Here is a 23363-nt window from a genome sequence, read left to right as displayed (position 1 = left end):
CAACATAGAGCAGAGAGCACACACTAGATGCAATGTCCTAAATCAAACCAACAAGCAGTCTAAATGCAAATGCACATGCATGTATTTGTTTTCCGCTTTCTTAATGTGTGAATGACATAAAGAATGCTGAGTACAAATCTAAATTATCTATTCAAAGCGACAATACTAACAAATTTCTCTTCAAAAACGAAAGGAAGATAATGACGACACTTTGCGACTTTGAATTGAAAACTGCTTTCGACACTTGAAAAACTACTAATTCAAATCAAATACAAGAGTAACTGTATAATTGACTATCAAGAATGATAGGATTCTTTTCTTTGACTGAAAACGACACTTGCGACACTTCCAAATCAAAAGACGACAGTTTGATTACGCTACTTTTTGTAAAAGAGAACTGTAAATGGCGCAAAATACATAAAAACATTCATAATTCTTTGTACTATGGAGGCGGAATCATGCAAAGGAAGGGAGTTTACATAGTGGTATATTGATCATAGATAGCAAAAATCCTGAATAAAGCTGAAGAGAGTGAACAAAGAAACCAAAATCTGGAAGTAGAAGAGGTCTTATCTGATCAGTGCACCTGCAACACAGGGAAAGTGCAATGCAGCGCACCTACTGCACATGGGAGGTGCGATGCATCCAGATTCCCAAGAGGAGAGAGTGCGATGGTCCAGGGACAAGACTTCAACTTGGTTCTTGGTCACAGTTTGTAGCTTAGTTCAGGGATTTAGGCCGATCTAATGATAGTCAGTAAATAGAAATCACAGGGGTTGATCTAATTAGGTTACTAGAGCCACCACTAGGGCAATTAGGATTTTTGAAAATCGATTGTTCAGTTTATAAACAAAACCCGGAGATAGACTGAAGCAACATTGATCTACTTTGCACTTGCATAGAAAATGCAGTTCGAAGGCTAGCTGGCTTAACTTCAAGCTCCATCTATAAGTTTATAAAACAAACAAATATAGACAAGCAAACAATCTATTCGCTCCCCAATGGAGTCGCCATTTTGTTATCAGGAAATCTAGTGTCTATGCAGAGCTTCTAGTCCCACTAAGACAGGTAGCTATCTTAGAAACAAACAGATTAAAGTTACTTTTGTTTTCCTTTATGAGAAGTAGATAGGAGAATATTAAAGAATACCAACCTCGATCTTTCACTCGGTTTTTCTCTTGTTCCTTCTCCTCACCGACAAGTCTTTGCCGCTTCCCCCTTGACCACTCTGCTTCAAAGAGTACCTATAAAGTCAAAGCAGCATAATACCTTCAAAGTGCAGAGATCTACAATCATAAACAAAATAGGACGATATATATTGACCACACAAATGCATATACTATCAGACATACAAGAATGTGGAGGAAAACTTAAATAGCTTTATTAATATGAAGATTAGAAGAGAGGATTACAACCCATTGATCTGACCCAGTGTCATCCTCCCAGCATGAAAGCCCTTCTTCACCTCATGAAAATCTTAGATCACCCAACACTATGATATTCCACCAGGAAACCAACAACACTTCCTTACAAGATACAAAATTCCAACCTTTGGATCTCTAGGATGAGGTATCCATATATAGATGATTGTAGGGAGGTGAATCAACTTCTGGGATTTTGATTAGTGTCTTCTCTATGATAGTTCTTGATTCCACTTGGAGATTGATGATCTCTTACTCATCCTTGGGCGAATTCAGAGAGGCAAGTGTCATAGGAGAAGTTTCTGGAAGATTCCATGATCATCCACCTTGCAAAATGTCTATGCCATTTGTCCATTCTCGCTCATCGCACCCTATAGAAGGGCTTTCTAGTATGCATCACACCTCTAACACTGGGCAGGTGAGATGCATCGCACCCTTAGCATTGAGCAACATGTATGGTTTAGTTTTAACCAGTTCTGAGAAGTTTTTTGTGGAGAACTCCTGGGGGACATGAAACAACACTTTTAGGGACTCAGAAGCCCTTGGTTTATGGACATATGTGATTGGGGTTGCAGTGCCCAAAAATGTCTATAACAATTAGGCACTCTCATTATCCCAGATAAAGGAAGTGCTGTCAAGGCCATCCCCATTAGAGCCATCCCCCCTCAACAACCTAAGAATACCCTACTAGATATCCCAGAAAGCTATTGGCACATATTTGACCAAATGGCCCAGAATCAGCCTAACACCCAAACCTCTACACTGCAATACCCCATTGTGGATACTATAGCCAATGCACCTATGAAAGCAATTCCCCTCCAGCATATCCCTACTGTTACACAAAAATATCATCACCATGATTATTTGCAGCCAGTATGGGTCTATCATCACTTGTACTGTCCTCCTAAGCAAGTCTCAGACCTCAGCTCTTCAAGTCAAGCTTTGAAAATGAGAGAAAGACATTGAAAATCAATAAAGCTCTGGTTCCGCACTTTCTCTCACTGTTGCCTACGGTCCCGCACCTCCTGTTTACAAAAACTGCAGACCTGCCCGCTCTGTCCCTAAAGGTGTGGGTGCGGACCCCTGTGAAAGTCAAAAAGGCGCAATTTTATTCTAAAAAACTCACTTTGGGTTAATTCTAGATGATTCTAGAAGGAATTTTGACGTGGATTGGCCGCTCTTAGGTGGTTCATGCATCCAAAAAGAGAAGGAGCTAATCCCTTGATTAGAGGAGCTATCCCTTTGAAGGAGGGCTTTATCCCTTTGAAGGAGGACCTAGTAACTTCCCTCCATTGCACTACAAATTCAGGCATTGGGCTGGTTGCTAGGGAGGTTAGAAGCTGAACATTTTTGAGAGTAAATGCTAGTGAAATTAAGACTTCATAGTTGAGCTTGAGAGGAGAGATCACATGCCTTTTTGGCTTCATTGGGAAGAGAGTGAAACTTGTCAAACTAGAGGAGACTTCTTGCTAGACCCTGGGAGGAGCTTGTACAGCGTCAAGGCACAGGTTGTAAAGTTCTTCTTTGATTTGAATTAATACAATCAGCTTCATTTTTCTCAACAAATTGTCTCATGTCATTTGTTTCATGAATTCCTTGACTTTCATGTTAAATATGTTTTATGATATTGGCTTTTCAGGTGCTATTTAATTTGTTTGCTTGTTTGTGTTTACAGATTCGCGACAAGGGAGCTCATTTGGATTGAAGGAGTGAGGCTTCCACAAACTTGCGTTGGACCTAAGGTAGGCCTAAAACACTTGTTTGCCTTTGTTTATAAATGCATATTTAGAGAAAGATAGTTTGTGATTGGTTTGCTTGTCATTAGGTCTTTTTTAGATTCTAGGAAGGTCTATCTTGTCCGCAAGATCCACTCATTCAATGTGACAAAATGGTGACTCCACTGGGGACTTGATTTTTTCCTTGTTTTTACTTTGACCTGAGAAACTATGTTTTTGTTTCTGTTTTTGGCTTGTTGTGTGTGGAATTGGGTGGAAATTGTAGATCCAGGGTTATTTTTTGTTTTTCATAACTTTGGGAGAGGACTGCACCCTAGCCTTTTGACACAGTGCATACTTATCCGCACTTTTGCTTTTAGCACAGAGCGGTACCACACCTGTGTTAACCGTGGGCCTGCGGACCCTGTCAAAATTTTTAAAAACCTAAGATTTCCTTTGTTAGTCAGCTTAGTTTTTGTTTAGAAGTTATTATCCACTGCCTAGACCTACATATAACCTGTCAGAAGCTTTCCTTAGGTTGATTTCATTGGTGTTAGGGTTTTAGGTGAAATTCCTAGGAGTTTTGCTTGTTGGGTTTGTTTTTCATTTTGGTCTTGTAGTAGCTCTGAGCTTAGAAGCTGTAGGGACCTTAGATCACCTTGGTTTCTGCCAACCTTCTTATGAGTCTGACCATTTATGAAATCTACCCTTGTTGAGGAATCCACTTTGTGTTTTCTCTTTACAAAACTTCGAAAATCTTGTGTTTAAAAGTTTGGATTTTCATTTTTAAAAAGAAAACAAATTTGGTTGTTTTTTACTAATTTATGATTCTGCATAAATTGGACCTTATTTTACATCTACCTAAGTAAAACATCCTTAAAAAGACATCTTGTAGGCTTTGACTTCAAATAGGTTTTTATAATTTATAGATCTTAAAGTTAGTCGTTTTCATAGTTTTGAGTGTTTTATAAAAAATAAAAAATAAAAAATATCTTTTTGAAAAAGTTTGTTTTTGTAGTGGTTGAGTGCTTTGAAAAGAAAAAGGAAATTTTTGTGAAAATAACTAGTCTCGTTTTGAGTGCATTGGAAAGGACAAAATCTCTTCTTTTAATTTGTTTGTTAAGAAAGATTTGTGTTTACAAAGAATTTGCATTCTCAAACTCTTTCTTAGCTAGAAGTTCATCGAAGGGAAAAGATTGTTTAAATCATCTTAAGTGCATTTTTAGTGATTTTGAGTCGAGTCTTCATACCATGAATTTCATCTCTGCACCTTTTGACTTAAACAAAAACCAATAAAAATAACGCTTAAAGTAAAATTCATCTAGTAACATTTTTATTTCTAGGGTTCTGATACACCAACATAGCTTAGGCTAGTGTCTTAGAGTAGGAGAGTAATTAACTCTCTAAGACAGTAAAAACAAAAAAGTAGCTGTATCTTGTGGTAGGAAAGAAATCCAATTGTTGCATTTATGCTCTGGCAAAGCTCCTCTTAAAGGAGAAGCATGAGATCGTGTCCGAACCAGTGTGGGAATCAATCCTTCCTCATTGGGAATGATGCCAGATATTCACGTATTAAAAACGACAAACCTCCGATTAACCATTGTCAAGGAGCCTGGGGTCACTTGTTGGTAAACCTTGGATTATGTCAAGGAGCCTTCAAGGGGATTGAGCTTGCTACTCTGCCCTTGCATGCGTATCGGATCGTAGACTGTTCCCCCAGGTATATTTGTTTCATTTGGTAACCTTAGTGACCATATTCTTTAGGATTCTTCCTAAGGTGACAGTGGTGAGAAGATCCCACTGTACCTGGAGCAGACATCAGCTAGACTCACTTGGATTTTCTGGGGGGTTCTCTTCACTCGAGACGGTTAAGTGGAAGAACTTGTGCTAGTCTATTCATTAAGCAGGTTTTTGGGGTAACTGTTCCAACCGCCATTTCTGTATTGAACTCTGCGATGTTGGATTTCATCACCAACTAGTGTTTTTAGTACGGAAAGTTATTGTTTGTGTGTGTTTGATCTCCTAGATTCTTTAGGCGTGTGATTCAAATTTGTTTGGTTCTTTAGAGGCTTTAGGTGGTTTTCATTGAGATTTTACTTTTTTTGCGTGTGAAGTAGTTAAAAGTTTTTAACTGTGGCTGAATTACCGAGGAAGTCCCGTAGACTTCGGGGCCAACCTCCTGAGTTTTCACCGAGCCAACCTGAAGGGTTGAAAGTCCTCGTAACTCCTAGAGACCGTAGAGTTGGGTCGCCTGAAGAAGGAGAGTCTTCTTTGGTGGTACATCTTGATTTTCAAGCTTTAGTAGCAGATTATAATCCACAATCAGTGTCTGTTTCCGAAGTTACTGGTAGCTTTTCATCTACTAGTGATATAGGTGAGGAACCAGAAATATCCGAACCTGAAAGTGAATTTGCTGCTACTCCGACATCAGGGTTTGCTTCTCCAGCTTCTAGTGGTCCTGGTTCACCTAGGGTAGAAAGAATAATTACCCAAAATCTTCCTTCTGGACTTATAGCTATCGAAGAACTTACTACTCCAAAAGAAGAAGTAGGCATCCCTATCCCTGAAAATCAACCTGCTATTGAGCTAAGGGAGCGTGAATCAATTTTTTACAGTCCACCTAGGAGCAGTTCTTGGTATCTTTCTTTGACTAATTTCTTAGAAAACCCAGGGTTAAGTTTTTCACCACCTCGTGTTCCTTATCACCCAACACCTAGATGTTATTATCCTCCATTAAATATGTCAATACAGTCATCCATGTTTACTCAATTACCCGAATCCTTTTTGTACGGCGGTCCTTTTGTTCCCTCTGGGTATCGGTCACTTTCTGGTACTTTTTCGGGAGCATCTCCTCAACCCATTGAACACGGGTTATTAACTAGAAGCAATGGTACTAAGCCATTGAGCGTAGAAGATATTTTCATGATGACAGGTTCTATTCCCAATCCTCAACCTCAAGGTGGCCAGTTATCGCATGGGGGGCAGCCTCAAAATCCTCAATTATCGCCTGGGGGGCAACCTCAAGGTACCTAATTTGCGCCTGGGGGGCAACCTCAAGGACAGTACATACCTACGGTGCAGTACGTTCCTCAAGGTCAACCCTATACTCAATATGTACCCCAAGGTCAACCCCAGTATCAATTTATACCTAAAGGTCAACCCCAGTATCAGTACGTGCCTCAAGGGTATCAACCCCAAGGTCAGTACTCGAACCAAGGTTTCCAACCACCCTTCGGTCAATCATATGTTCAAGGAATGGGAAATTTACCTTTGAATTATCAATCCTACCCTCAACCCGGTTATGGTCCTCAATATTCTCAACCTATTATGGGTCCGTAGCCCGGAATGAATTTAATGTGGGATCCATCGCAAACTCAACAGGTGTTGCAGCCAAATGTAAATTTGTCATTTCAAACTGGACAACCCTTAGTTTCTGGTACACCCCAGCAACCTGTCCAGTCTACTATTCAAACTTCTGTACCTTCGGTAGTTTCTCAGCCTGGGCCTAGTACGCCTCGTACTCCGCCTCAAACGACTGCTTCAACTACCGCAACATCTGTTCAATCTACCCCACCTACTTCTGGAGTATCGACAACTCCGGTTTCTACTGTTCCTGTATCTACTCCTCAGACATCTTTACCTCTGTCTAGATCTACGATTCAAACTTCGGTTCAGATGCTTGTAGGACAACCTCGTTCAAGTAAAGTTGTCACAAGTCAACCACAATTTACTTATCAACCGTACCAGGGACAGTACCAATTCGGTCCTGTTGTACAACAGCCAGTCTATCAGTATCAACCGTACCCTGGGTACACGTATCAACAACCTTAGCAACCCCAGTACGGTCCGGTTAATCCTGGTTTTCCGGGAGGATACAATATCCCAAATGCAATTCCTATTCCTAGTTATCCTGGATATCCTCCTCCTAGGGCTGGTTTCATGACCTAGAGTTTTAGGGACCCTAATCGTCAGTTACAGTTTATCACAACTTTGGACTTGCCTGACTTGTCGCGCCTAATGAATGATCCCATTAATTATCTTCCGTTTTGGCCGCCAATGCCGAATAAGTTGCCTAGTGATATTCCTAAGTTAGAAGGTAAATCAGGAGATGACCTATCGAACCATGTGATGACTTATCACCTCTGGTGTGTGTCTAACTCCATTTCAGATGATTCAATCCATCTAAGACTTTTCCAGCGCACTCTAATTGGTCTTGCGGCCAAGTGGTACATTGAGTTATCACGAGGCACTTTTTATAATTTTAGTCAGTTAGCTACCTCGTTTTTAACTCATTTTTAGTTGCCAGTCAGATACGACAATGGCACGGAATTACTAACTTCGTTAAAGAAATCGACGTCCACTTACATTTCAGATCATATTCATGAATGGAGACGTCGACGACATTTAGTGAAGGTTTTTATTCCAGATCAGATCTTGGCTGTATGGTTTGTAAAGTCTTTGTTGCCAAAGATCACTGAAGATGTAGCTAAAGCCGGAGTCGTTACTAAGGAGCAAGTAATTGCTCAAGCACAGTACCTTGACTTGGTCTATACTCAGTCAGGTATGTTACACGAGAAAATCCCCGATCTTCCCAAGCAAAATCAAATCGCTGCAGCTCCTTCGGGATCTCATGCCGCCGATGGTATGATTGGTACGGTTAACACTAAGAGTAAGAAGAAGTCTTCCAAGAATTATTCTCCTATCATAACCTTGCCTGATTCCCCGACAGGAGATTCTTCCGTGGAGATTTCCACCGATATTCATATTGTAGAGTAATCTACAGCCAAATCAAAATCCGATGGGAAGAAGAAAGGGAAGAAGAAGAATAAAACAGACAAAAATTCAAAGAAGAAACCTGAAAAATCGGAATCTAATGATGAAAAACGCAAACCTCGTTATCCTTGTCTCATTTGTGATGATGAACATTTTACAAGAGACTGCCTCATCATGCAGAGGTTGCGAAGATTGTCAAAGGTTCCCAAATGCCTGCTGTTTTGAAGGATCCTTTTCCAAGTCAAGACAGTAAGATGATAGGTTCTTCCTCGAGTGCCAATGAATAACCCATACTGATGATGTCCCATGTTAGGATTATGACTCGATCACATGATTATGGTAGTAAAAGTCCTGTTGATGGTAAAGAAGTAGAATCTTCTCATTCTAATCCATCAACCTCAGCTCCCGGTTCCGATCCACTACAGATCGAGAAACCTAATACAGACTTGGTAATCAAACCGCCTGCCAAGGGTATACTTCGAAAGTCAGCTTTCAATCCACATGCGAGAGCGGCTCAGAACTATAACATTGTTGAGGATTTAGTTGTTTCACCCTCAGCAATGTCGGCTTTGGAAGTGCTGCAATCATGTCCAGCACAACGTAAATTGCTTTTGTCGGCTATAGGAGCTGTTGACGTTCAGGACACAAACCTAATAATTTTCAATCTAGAAAATAGTACACCGTGCTTACCTCATCAAATGGCTTTCCAGATTCCAGTGATAGTAAAAAACAGGCCTATTCATCGGACTATGATTGATGAGGGAGCCTCAATGTTTATTATGTCGATACAGTGTTGGAGATCGCTTGGTTCGCATTCGCTAAATCAATCCCCGATGATTCTAAATGCATTTGATGGCCGTGGGTTTCATCCTTTTGGCATTCTACAGGATTTGCCTATAGGGGTTGAAGGAAAAACCGTTAATCTAGATGTGGAGGTGGTTGATGCCCCTCTAGATTACAACATTCTCTTGGGTCGTAGTTGGTCTTACGCTATGACAGCTGTCGTTTCATCGGTCTTTCGGGTTATAAAGTTTCCTCATGATGGAAATATCATAACAATAGACCAGCTGGCTTACTTTTCATCTGACCCAGCCTCTTCTGAAAGTGTTCAGCATGTCGGTAAAACGACTATCCTGTATAAGGTTGTTGGAGTAGGACTAGTTAAAGATGCCGTTTTACTGGGAACTTTTCCTTTTCCTCCAACCAACGCATCGTCTTCATTTGCAACCATTCATATGATTACGTCAAACACCATTGTTTATGATGATCCTTGGATCGTTCCTTCTGAGTCTGAGATAGACTCATTTGGTGATGTCATGCCTTTGAGTCCATATGAAATTGCGTATGAGGTCGTGCAATCGTTTACCGACCCATCTTCAACCGAAATTGACTTAATGAATGTGGTTCGTGAAGAATCACTTTTCACATCAAGCTCGGATTCAATCACGTTTTCTGAACTTGTTCACTCTGATGAGCAAATTCGTGAAATCCTATGTGTAGATGACTTACCATGGGAAGATCTCCATCACAGATCTTCATTTTTACCCGAGAATGATCATTTTGAAAATGATTTTTCATCAATATTTACGACTGAATATGTCAAGGAACCTTAGAATCCAATGAAACATCCTGATTCAAAGTTAAATTTGGGAAACATCTCTCGAACTATTCCTATTGACATTTCGGTTAAGCCTAGAATTGTTGAGAACATTCATATAGGTGCCTCATGTACAGAAAATGAAATTCAAATATATAAGGCCCTATTTCAAGAATTCCACGACGTGTTTGCCTGGCCTATGAGGAAATGCCAAGAATTGATCCCGCAATTGTTGTTCATGAAATCAAGACTTACCCGGATGTTAAACCCGTCCGGAAACGTTTGCGTAAGATTCACCCAAGAAAAGCTGCTGCTATTAAAGTAGAAGTTGAAAAATTACTCAAAGCAAGTTTGATTTATCCGATCCCGTTAACGGATTGGGTATTGAATATTGTTCCGGTTAACACAAATCAGGGGACAATAAGAATATGTATCGATTATAGGGACATTAATCGAGCCTGTCCAAAGGACAATTACCCAACTCCCTATATCGATCAAATCACTGATGATTGTGCCGGCAACGAAATATTCTCCTTCATGGATGGTTTTTCCAGATACAATCAAATCAATATTCTGCCTGCCGATCAACCAAAAACGGCTTTCATTTGTCCATGGGGAACATTTGCTTATTGCAAGTTACCTTTTGGGCTCAAGAATGTCGGAGAAACTTTTCAAAGGGCCATGTCTTATGCGTTTCATGACATCAAGCACATTGTGCAACCCTATCTCGATGATTTGCCTGCTCATTCATTACATCGAGCTGATCACCTCGTCCATTTACGAGCAATCTTTATGAGGTGTAGGCATTATCGGATTCAGTTGAATCCACACAAATGTGTTTTCTGTATAGAAACGGGTCGATTGCTGGGGTTTGTAGTTTCGAAAGCCGGCATTTGCATTGATCCCTCGAAGGTTGAAGCTATTGTCAAATTGCCTCCTCCTTCGAGTCTTCGCCAACTCCAAAGTTTGCAAGGGAAAGCAAACTTTTTACGACGATTCATTCCTAACTATGCCGAGGTTACAAAGGGTTTTACACGGTTGTTGAAACAGAATACTCCATTCTATTGGGATGAGATAGCTCAGAAATCTTTTGATGCACTAAAACACGCGTTGACCCATGCACCGTTATTGCATCCTCCCAACTACAACCAGGATTACTTCTTGTATCTCGCCGCCTCTCATTCCACCATTGGAATGGTCTTAGTTCAGGAAGATGAATTCGGTACTGAACATGTGATATATTACCTTAGTCAAACTTTAAATCCAACTAAGCTAAAATACTCACATGTGGAGAAATTGGCATTGGAAGCTGTTCAAGCTGTCCAACGTTTTCGTCACTACATTTTACTACGTAAAACTACAGTAATTTCTTATTGCAACCCTATGATCTACATTTTGACCAAGAAATTGCTAGGGGGCAAGTACTCTAAATGGATTGTTATCCTGCAAGAGTTCGACTTGGAATTTGAAAAATCTAAGTCTAAGAAATCTTTAGTTTTTGCAGAGTTAATGTGTGATTTCCCGCGTGCTGACATGGTAACTGTGGTGGAAGAGCCCATTGCAGATGAATCCTTGTTTCTAATCAGAACTTTAGATCCATGGTATGGGGATATCATCGTTTATCTCCAGACCTAATCCTTTCGGCCAGAAATTTCAAGGTCGGAACATTAGAAAATACGATTCCAGTCCCAACAATTCAGGATTATTGGAGATACTCTTTATCGCCGTGGGGCGGACTCCGTTTTTCGACGTTGTTTAACTCACAAAGAATCTGAAAGGGTTCTCAATGACTGTCACTCTGGAGCGTGTGGCGGTCATATGTCTGGGTATGCCACAACCCAAAAGATATTGCGCGCTGGTTACTTCTGGTCGTCTTTGTTTAAAGATTGTATACGTGGTCTGAAAATGCCACAATTGCCAAATTTTTGATCGAAAGATGCGCGCTCCACGTGCTCCTCTCCACCCTATAATTGTTGTTGGTCCTTTTACCAAATGGGGTATCAATTTTATTACATGTAACCCTCACTCGACTGGGGGGCATGCGTATATCATCCTTGCGGTAGATTATTTTACAAAGTGGGCCGAGGCGATGCCTACATTTGAGGAAGACGGCAAGACAGCTGCAATTTTCGTGTTCAATCATATAATTGCTAGGTTTGGTGTCCCACAAGTGATTATCACTGATCATGGGCGTCATTTTCGAAACGTTATGATGACTGAACTTATAGGCCAGCTTGGGTTGCGTCACGATAGTTCAACTCATTATCCACAAGCTAATGGTCTGGTTGAATCTATCAACAAAGTCTTAGTCGTCATGATCTGACGAATCATTGGGATTCATCGGTCGAATTGGCATAACATGATATTTTCAGCACTTTTGGTGTATCGAACTTCAGTAAAAACATCAATAGGGTTCACTCCTTTCCAACTAGTTTATGGTCTAGAAGCTGTGTTACCCATTGAATGCGAAATCCCATCATTGCAAATGGCCATCGAGTTACTTCTAGCCACTTCCGAAGAGGAAAAGCGTTTGTTATACTTGGCTCAATTAGATGAGAATCGACGTGATGCTGCATTGGCGATCGATACTCACGCAAAACGTATGAAAGCTCAGTATGATCGAAATGTGACCCCTCGAAATTTTTCGGAAGGAGATCTAGTCTTAGTTTACGATCAAGCTAATGATAAATTAGGTGCTGGAAAATTCGTTCCTATGTGGCATGGTCCCTATGTTTTCAAGCGAAAGCTAACAAAAGGGGCCTATGAATTGGTAGACTTTGACGGGGACTCTTTAGGTAAACCCAGAAATGGTCTTTACTTGAAGAGGTATTATGCTTAAAGAATGGGTATGGAGATTTTTAGTTAGGATAGTTTTTCTTTCTAGCTGGTGTGTTTTAGTTTAAACAATGTGCTTAGCTTAAAGAGTGTTTTTCGTCATTATTCTCGCTTATCTTGGTTTTACTCTTGGTATTGCAGATGTCGATGCCTCTCCAAACATACATTGGTTTCGATGATGGTGCTTGTCGTAATACACAGAACATTTCTTCCGCAGCTTGGGTTATCTATTCGCCCTCTGACGAGTTGGTATCTATGCATGGGGTAAGCCTCGGTCAAACAACGAACAACATTTCCGAGTATAGTGCAGTGATTGTGTTATTATCTGAATCTATTTCATTTGGGATTCGGAGTTTGATAGTGAGGTTAGATTCTGAACTCGTTGTATTACAACTTAATAGAGTGTATGCCATTAGAAATCCAGTGTTATTGAGATTATTTTTTAGAGTGCGTCTCTTGGAACGTGAATTTGATTATATTGAATATCAGCATATTCCAAGATCTTTAAATACATTAGCAGATGTAATTGCTTCTCGAATGTTAAGTAGACATTTGCAATAATCATACATGTAAATTTAAAACCATTCCATAACATGATTTACAAGATAAGCCGGTAATGATATATATATATAGGAGTGTGTCAAAAACTACATCGTCCTCGATCATCGGTTGAAAAACACCTTATGATTGGTAAAAATGATAAGTACAAAAAACAAAAATGTCATATGTGCCCACAATAGGCGATCATCCTATCACTGGTGATGATCTCGATAAGAAACCACTGCACGGGCCACCTTGCAAAGGAACCTCCTAAAAGGTCCTGGGACCCCAATCACATAGCGCTGAAGTCGACGAGGAATGTCATCTATGGTGGTCTCCGGAATATCTCCTGTCAAGCGCTCTAGATGACCCTCCAACTCGGCCAAAACCTCTACTGATTCGTCCTGTGGGGCTGGTGCAGCTGCAACTGGTTGTTTCCTCTCGTAAGGCTGGAGAGCGGCTAGTCGCTGTGGACCCACATCTGCATTTGAAACTTTTACTATCAGTTTTGGGATGATAGAAAAAAAAAAAAAAATTAAAATAGGAAAAATGTTGAAAATGATTTTACCTGAGTCATCCCATTGCTCTCCTGGTGGAAGAGCCATGTCTGGGTCACCACGAAAATCTACCCCAGCGTAAGGGAAGTCCTGAATAGAAAAAACCTGGTTTTCCAACCATTGGAAATACTCAGGTTTGAATCGAACAACCTCTGTCCCCTCGTCCGGATGATGGGCCATAACTGCGACCCATCGCATCAGTTTGGGCTCTCGAGGAAGCCCAGCTCCAACAGTAAGGTGCTGTGGGATCAACATGGGAACCCTCTCCAGACCAAAGCTCACAACCAAAGCCCCATAACCAAAGGTCTTTAGTTTTCCATTCTTGGCTCTGGTCAGTTGGCCTTTCACATTGGCCAACACAGCATCGCACCAGTTGAAGATGGTGCCTCGAAAGCAGTCAACTGCCATCTGCATCTGGGATCCGGTGGAAATATGTAATGCGGCACTCCCGCAAAGTATGGTGACAGTAATTGCAATCACCATGAGTTCAGGAAGGGATATGGTTTTTATGTCTATCCCTTTGTCTCTAGCCTGGCTATTGCAGAACTCTAGCCGGAGGCTATCGACAGACTGGCCACCTGGCCTAGTCCCGAATAGAGTCAAGTCTTCGCCTCTCTTAGGCAAACCGGTCAAGAAATTTATGTCTGCCAGCTCGATTTCGAGCTGGTGGCCACCAATGAAGAAGCATTGGTCTTGTATGCTCCATTTGTCAACCAGCCACTGTAAGAAATCTACCTGGGCCCTCATGCCAAGTATGGCCTAGAATTTGTACAAGCCACAGGCCTTCAATGCATTGATCAAAGGTTGGTGATTCAGCGTAGCTACATCCACGTCCTCATGCTCTCGTTCATTCCAATCTAGCATGATGTACTCTCTGCATCAAGTAAAAAGACAAATTAGAATGCTAGAAATTAATTTGTTTGGGCCAAATTTGAGAATTTTTGGGTTAAAAACCCTTGCGGCGGGGACCCCACCCTCTGGGTTAGACACAGTGTGTGGGTCCACACCTTGCCTACATGGAAGGTGCGGACCCCTGACTTTTTCCCGATTGAGAAAAAGTCGGGGTCTGCGGGCTGGCAGTGTTACGCCTGTGGGCCCCCGCGCGCGGGTTTTAAGCCTAAAAACCCTCCAAAAAATGAAATAAAAACCTAAAAAAAAAAATGAAACAGTTAAAAATGAACAGTGGGATGATGTGGATTACCTGGAGAAGACGGCGTTCGATTCCGATGGTTGGATTTTCTGCAATCTTCACAGGAAGTTTTCTAAACAAAAGCACTATTTTCTCACCCAAAACTCAAACGGTAAAAATGAATCGACGAAAGCCCTTTTTATAAGTTTTTTGAGTAAATAAATTGCAAATTTGTTTATGTTTCACTTTGGAAAGGTATTTTTGCAACATTTTTATCCATTTCAAACAGGTATGAGTAATGTTTGTGTTTTTGTTCAGGATAATGGATTATTCAGGCGAAATCTATCATTTTCGACGAAAAAACATTTAGAGTCACCTTTAAACTCTTTTCTGACTCCTGAAACATGAAAAGATTGCCGATTTTTTCTTTTAAACTCGTTAAAACAGAACTAAAAGACGATCCACTTACAACTCTTTTCTGACCGTAAAAACATGAGAAGATTGCCGGATTTTTTGTCGTTTCAAATTCGATATTGGTTATAAAACGACGTGTCGTTGATCGCTTTTTTACTTTTTCGGATCAAGGGCACTCATTACGAAAAGTACGCCTTGGTCGTAAAGATCAAGCGGTTCTCTCAAGTATTATTTTATACTTTTTCGGGCTTGGGAGACACAAATTTACGAAAAAGGTCAACCCTGGAGTCTTAAGTTTTTTCAGACTCTCTAAAATTGAAAAACGCCGAGTTTCTCCTATACTGGACTCGTTAAAATTTCATAGTAAAGGACCTGTTCAATTACAAACATGAACGAATCACTCCTTCTTAGGGTTTGAATTTAAACTAAGTTGGACTCATTTGAAGGATGAGCTTATAATCAAGCAAATGTTATCCTCCTCAAGCTTGTCAAAAATAAAGAGGTACTTGCCAGAAATGGTGGGGGAAAAGAGAGAAAAATGAGCCTGTTTGTCATACTTTGTAACCACTCTTGAACACGACACTTTTTTTCACCTGGGTTGGGAAATCCTTTGCCTAACAGTTGATCAAACCACATTGAAAGTCTTCAGCCAATTTCTGGGTATTAACTTTCGGTCAATTGTCACCAAGCCATCTGTTGTGTCGTTACGTGTTCAAGAGGTCACTGCCAATAAGCCATTCATCTGCAAAATATCTGTCATCCATCTTGACCATCCCTGAGTCAGTCCTTGCAACTAAATTTCTTCAACTTGATCTATGATTTTGTGTTGTGGGCTTGCCTGCGACGGATCGCTTTCTATCAACTTCAGCTTATTATCTAGAAAGATGATCTAGAAATCGTCAGTACCTTGGGATCTGCATGCCTCACTGGTAGGTTTCTCGCCTTTGATGACAGGTTGCATCATTGACCTTCGATCAAAGGATTTCGTGACATGTTCGACATCAACACATTTATTCACATCTCATGGATTGTACTGGGTACTTTGAGAGCCATTGACATCACTGGTGGTTTCTCTCAAACTTGCTAACAGTTTACATCATTGACTGGTAATCAAGTGGTTTCTACCATGTTCGACTTCAACACATTCATTCGCATGGATAGAATCGTACTGTTTTGGAAAAAGAAATGAAGACCCTGGGTCTAGCTTCCACAATCCAGGCTGCGAGGAATTTTGTATTCATTATATAATGGACTATTCATAAACAGATGGTTGCGTCCATACTATGTCCATATGAGTCTATACTTGTGATGTCTTACAAGATCATTCCTGTATCAGAGTAGTAGTTAGTTTTCTAAGTTAGTTTTGATCTGAGTATGGGAATGCCTACCTCAGCGATGATATGATCTATATATATATATATATATATATATATATATATATATATATATATATATATATATATATATATCTTGCATTGAATTTTTTTATAGGTTCCGACCAAGCTCTCCACAAGACGATCCTCGAAATGATAAAGTACTTCACTCTTCCTAAATGAAAAATGAAATCCTCATCTACTACAGACTTCGCACTTTAGGGGGCAATCTGTTACACAAAAATATCATCACCATGATTATTTGTAGCTAGTATGGGTCTATCATCACTTGTACTGTCCTCCTAAGCAAGTCTCAGACCTCAGCTCTTCAAGTCAAGCTTTGAAAATGAGAGAAAGAAATTGAAAATCAATAAAGCTTTGGTTCCACACTTTCTCTCACTGTTGTCTACGGTCCCGCACCTCCTGTTTACATAAACTGCGGACCTGCCCGCTTTGTCCCTAAAGGTGTGGGTGTGAAGCCCTGTGAAAGTAAAAAAGGCGCAAGTTTATTCTAAAAAACTCACTTTGGGTTAATTCTAGATGATTCTAGAAGGAATTTTGACATGGATTGGCCGCTCTTAGGTGGTTCATGCATCCCAAAAGAGAAGGAGCTAATCCCTTGATGAGAGGAGCTATCCCTTTGAAGGAGGGCTTTATCCCTTTGAAGGAGGACCTAGTAACATCCCTCCATTGCACTATAAATTTAGGCATTGGGCTGGTTGCTAGGGAGGTTAGAAGCTGAACATTTTTTAGAGTAAATGCTGGTGAAATTAAGACTTTCTAGTTGAGCTTGAGAGGAGAGATCACATACCTTTTTGGCTTCATTGGGAAGAGAGTGAAACTTGTCAAACTAGATGAGACTTCTTGTTGGACCCTGGGAGGAGCTTGTACAGCGTCAAGGCACAGGTTGTAAAGTTCTTCTTTGATTTGAATTAATACAATTAGATTCATTTTTATTAACAAATTGTCTCATGTCATTTGTTTCATGAATTCCTTGACTTTCATGTTAAATATGTTTTATGATCAGGGAAAATTTTAAGAACCCCCCCTAAATTTATAAATATAATAAATGGGCGAATCTCCATGGTATATAGGAAAAATGGAAGGCGATTTTATCAATAATATAATATGTATATATAATTTTTTGGCGAATCTCTCACCAGGCATGGCGAATATTTTACTCAATTATAAAATCTTGTAAGATCTTGGCGAGTCTTTCACTAAATAATAAAACTTTGTAAAGTCCTAGTGAATCTTAGCATAGGCTACATGCTGGTTTAATTCCCCCATTTAAATAGGCTACATTCCAGGTGAATACCATGGGTCAATACCATGTGCCATTTTGGTAAATACCATGTGCCATTTTAATTTTTATTAATTCTAATATTAGGGTTAATAATGGTTTTTTGCATGGTATTAATAACAATCTAGTCCATGGTATTCGTCCCATAGTATTTTGGCCATAGGTTTCACCTAAATATAACCCATTTTTTGAGTGTTCGTAAATATAAGGTGACTTATGGAGTAAATATAAAAAAAATGTTTTATTTGTTTACCATACCTCTCGTTTATTTATATTTTTATTAATTTACCATACCTCTTTTACAAATATGGTATTTGGCCCATAGGATTCACTTAAATAAAATCTCTTTCTTGAGCCTTCATAAATAGAACGAGGGTTATGGACTAAATATAAAAAGAGGTTTTATTTATTTACGATACGTCTAGTTTATTTATATTTATATTTAGTTACCATACCTTTTAAGTAAGTATTAAAAGACGTTTTATTTATTTACCATACCTCCACTTTACTTATATTTTTATTTGTTTACACCCTTACATGTATATAAGGTGACTTATGGAGTAAATATAAAAAATGTTTTATTTATTTACCATACCTCTCATTGATTTATATTTTTATTAATTTACCATACCTCTTTTATAAATATGGTATTTGGCCCATAGGATTCACTTAAATAAAACCTATTCTTGAAAATGGGCGATTGGATTCACTTAAATAAAACCTATTATTGAAAATGGGCGAATGGAAGGTTGTAAGTCCTAATTTCAAGGGCTAAATTTACCCTTTTTACCCTCTCCCTTAAAATAAGGTGGGCTATTTGAGGTGATTTGTAAAAATGTACTATGATACAAAATATTCGTCCACTAAAAATTTAAAACCCCTTAATTTCGCCAAAGGGCGAACATTCACCCCTAAAATTATCCTTGTTTATGATATTGGCTTTTCAGGTGCTATTTAATTTGTTTGCTTGTTTGCGTTTACAGATTAGCGACAAGGGAGCTCATTTGGATCGAAGGAGTGAGGCTTCCACAAACTTGCATTGGACCTAAGGTAGGACTAAAACACTTGTTTGCCTTTGTTTATAAATGCATATTTAGAGAAAGATAGTTTGTGATTGGTTTGCTTATCGTTAGGTCTTCTTTAGATTCTAGGAAGGTCTATCTTGTCCACAAGATCGACTCATTCCGTTTGACACCTACATTCCATGGCCTTACATCAGAAGATCCGGATGCATTCCTGTTTGAATTCGACGTGTTGTGTAGAGGATATGACTATACCACTGATCCCCAGAAACTGAAATTATTTCCCTCTACATTGAAAGGAGCTACTTTAAGATGGTTTATGGGATTAGGTGGTGGTGTTATAAATAATTGGGATCAAATGAAAGAGTCTTTTTTAAAAAAATATCAGGGCTATTGCAGGTCTCGAGATTTAAAAGATGAAATATTTTAGATGATATCTAAACCAAATGAAACATTGGAAGAGTATGTTGAACGATTCCAGTATAATCTTCAAAGATCTCCTTATGCATCATTACCCTTACCTGATAATGTATTAAAAACAACATTAATTAGAGGAATGAAGGAACAATGGATTGAGACATTAAACATTATGGGGAGAGGAGATATTTATCAAGAAAATTTTGCTGACATTATTGATTTATGTATCAGGAGCTCGAGAGGCAGCACAAGACTAAAACTAGCAGAACATGATCGATTTGTAAGAGATAATAGAATTTCGGTGGAAGGAGTAACTCATGCAGAAATTGGAAATTTATTAGAAAATTTTAAAACTGACATATTGGGGATGCTGACAACACAACTTGATATTATGCAGGCTAAACAAAAGCAAGCAGAAGCAGAACAGAATTTGGCAATCTTTTGTCCCAGATGCAGAAAGAAACACAACCACAAGGAGTGTCCATTAAATGCAGTTCAAGTTTACGCCATTTGTACAAAAGACCACTCCATAGAGAGCTGCCCGTCACTTCCTGGATTGAAAGCAGTATACAAGGAAGCAGAAGAGGAGACAGAACCAGTGCATCTACTTAATCAACGCCGTCAGTGGCAGCCATGAAAACAGGTATGTTTTCAGACCCAGCTTCTTCTTTCCAGCCTCAACAATACCACACTCAACAATATAATTCAATGTGGTAAAATCAACCTCCCTTCCCGAATTGGTCACAGCAATCATTCCCTTCATCATCTCCATGGCCGAGTCAAGCAAGCCAACCCAATTGGCCAAATTTTCCCTATACCCCACCATATTGGCAAAACAATGTTTTTCCACCACAATGGACTCCTCCTACTTCACAGAGTCTAACCTGGCAGACAAACTGGAAAATACTGATGAATCAGCCAATAGGAACCATCATGATCCCTCAACCTACACTGCCAGCCCTACAACAAAACCCCCAATCTAACTTAAGGCCGCAACTCCCAGCCCAACCCAATCCAAATCCAAATAATAGACCGGTCTAGTCCATTCAAATAATTGAAACACCAGAGACAGGAACCGATCTAAGGGAGTGTAACGACCTTCAATTAAGATTTAGGCGTATCATTGAAACAAAGGGAGATAAAACAATTCAAGTTGAAAATCAGTTGCCTGTAGAACAACCATTACACAAAGAGGACGTGACCAGACAACAAATTCATGATCCAACAACCACATCCTCTCCTCCATTCCCAGAACGTTTAATTATACCTCGACCTATACAATATCCTGATTTTGACATTCTGGGAGAATTACGAAACCTGTACATAAAAATCCCGCTCCTCCAAGCCATTCAAGACATCTCGATATATGCAAAGACTATCAAAGAACTATGTATAAAGAAACCAAGGAGGACAATAACAAATAACCCAAAGGTCCAAGTAGTTGGCACTTTATCTGACTTATTAATAGGAAAAGAAACACCTTTTAAATACGAAGACCCAGGAAATCCAATAGTAACCGTACAAATCTATGGTCAAACCTTCTACAATTCCTTAGTTGATCTAGGAGCTGCAATTAACATCTTAATAGCCACTACTTGCCAAAAACTGGGCATTACATCAATAGAGCCGACCTCCACTTTATTAGAACTGGACGATCGATTCGTAGTTAGGCCAGAGGGCACACTACAGGATGTCATGGTATCTATTGATTCCTGGGAGTATCCAGCCAATTTTCTGATAATGAATCCCAAAAACCGACTTGATGGACATACATTGATCTTAGGCAGACCTTGGCTCACAACTACCGATGCTTATATTGGATGTCGACAAGGTAATATGACCATTTCTATGGGGACAAATATTAAAAATCTAGCTTTATACCCCCCAGCGTAGCCAAGTGTCACAATAATAAAAGCTAACAAGCATCCTGTATCACATCTCACCGAAAATATTAGATCTCCATTAACCATACAGTAGGACCTCGATTTCAAAGACCAAATAGAAGATGATGCCATTAATAATTTCATTAGCCAAGCTGAACCCAGATCCCATGTACAATGTCACATGATAAAAGCGGCACTTGATAATGAATTAGAAAGGGATCTTCTTAAAGATACGCAAGATCAAACAATACCTACTACCTCTGTCTCAAATAGAAAAATTGTGGAAATTGAGCCAGGAAAGACTTTAAACATTAATGCCAACCTGACTTCTGAACAAGAAAATAAACTCATCCAGTTATTGGGGAAACATAAAGAGGCATTTGCATGGGAATACCATAATATGAAAGGAATTGATCCCCAGTTATGTACACACCACATTTACATAGAAAAGGATGCGAGACCTATTCGCAAACCACAAAGGATACTTAATACTCATCTAAAAGACATTGTAAAAGCTGAACTCCAAAAACTTTTAGATGTTAACTTCATCTACCCTATCTCCAATAGTAAATGGGTCTCTCCACTTGTTGTGGTACTGAAAAAGAATGGAAAGTGGAGGATTTGTGTAGACTATAGAGAATTAAATAAAGCAACACAAAAAGACCACTTTCCCCTTCCATTCATTGATCAAATATTAGACACTTTAGTAGGAAAGAAATTATTTTTTTTCCTAGATGGCTTCAGTGGATACAATCAGATTCAGATTGCCCCTAAAGACCAAGACAAAACCACTTTTACTTGTCCTTGGGGAACATTGGCCTACAGAGTTTTACCTTTTGGTTTATGCAATGCTCCTGCCACATTTCAAAGAGCTATCCTCAACATTTTTTCAGACCTAATAAATGAGGGGCTCGAGGTTTACATGGATGATTTTACACCATACGGAGATGATTTTGATCTAGCGTTGGATACACTGGAAAAAGTCCTGCAGCGCTGCATTGCCACCAGGCTTTGCTTAAGCCATGAAAAATGCTATACGATGATGACTGAAGGATTTATTCTAGGCCATTATATCTCAGCAACTAGCATACAAGTAGACCCAGCTAAAATTCAAATAATTTTGCTAATTCCCACTCCTACCACTCAAATAGAGGTACGCAGTTTTCTTGGATTCTCTGGTTATTATAGAAGGTTTATAGAACAGTTTTCACATATTGCTGCACCTCTATATGCACTAACAGGTAATGTTGACTTTATTTGGATAGAAAAATGTGATCGTGCTTTTCAAGATTTGAAGAAGCTCGTGTCCACAGCTCCAGTCCTTTGAGGACCAAATTGGGACCTGCCATTCCAGATTTCATCAGATGCCTAAGATACAACTATTGGAGTAGTACTTGGGTAGGAAGAAGATAGAAAACCATATGAAATTTATTACATTAACAAGAATTTATCCCCTGCTGAATTGAATTATACTGTTACTGAAAAGGAATTTCTAGCTATAATACATGCTGTCAATAAGTTCAGGCATTACATTACCAGATATCCTATTATTTTGTATACAGATCACTTTGCCATAAAATATTTAGCAAATAAACCAATCACAAATGGTAGAATAACTAGATGGCCGATTTTATTGCAGGAATTTGATATTAAAATCAAGGATAGACTGGGCAAAGAAAATCCTGTAGCTGACTTTCTCTCACGAATGCCAAAACCAGTGGATGCAGCAGCAGTTGAAGATCAATTCCCAGATGAGCATTTGTTTTTTGTCACTGTTAGAACACCTTGGTATGCTGATGTTGTGAATTACTTAGCAGTAGGTAAATTACCAAAACATATGACCCCCAATGAATGAAAACAAATTGTCCAGAGAAGTGCTCGATTTTCTTGGATTGGGGGCTACCTGTTCCATACAGGAGCAGATATGCACATCAGGAGATGTGTCCAGGAGGATGAAATTTTTTATATTTTGAAAGCTTGTCACGACGGACCATGTGGCGGACACTTTGTCGATAAGAGAACTGGACATAAGGTGCTGCAAATAGGGTATTATTGGCCTACGATCTTCAAAGACGCAAAGAAGTTCGTTCAAGCTTGTGATAGTTGTCAAAGAGTGGGACGCCCTGGTCAAGCCGATGAATTGCCCCTGAACCCACAGCTAGTTATTGAACCATTCGAGTGATGGGAACTTTATTTTGTTGGTCCAATTAACCCATCCTCGAATTAGAAAACATATATTCTGGTGGCAACAGAATATGTCACCAAATGGGTTGAAGCAGAAGCATTACCGAGAGCTACAGAGGATTCTGTCATACAGTTCATGTTTCATATATTTGTGCTATATGGGCTTCCAAGAGACATAATTACAGACAGTGGACCATAGT

Source organism: Pinus tabuliformis, chromosome J (genome assembly GCF_031772625.1).
Source record: "Pinus tabuliformis cultivar Carrire ecotype Pingquan chromosome J, CPIR1, whole genome shotgun sequence".
NCBI classification, from domain to species: domain Eukaryota; kingdom Viridiplantae; phylum Streptophyta; class Pinopsida; order Pinales; family Pinaceae; genus Pinus; species Pinus tabuliformis.
The sequence above is the reverse complement of the archived record's forward strand: the minus strand, read 5'-3'. Positions refer to the sequence as shown.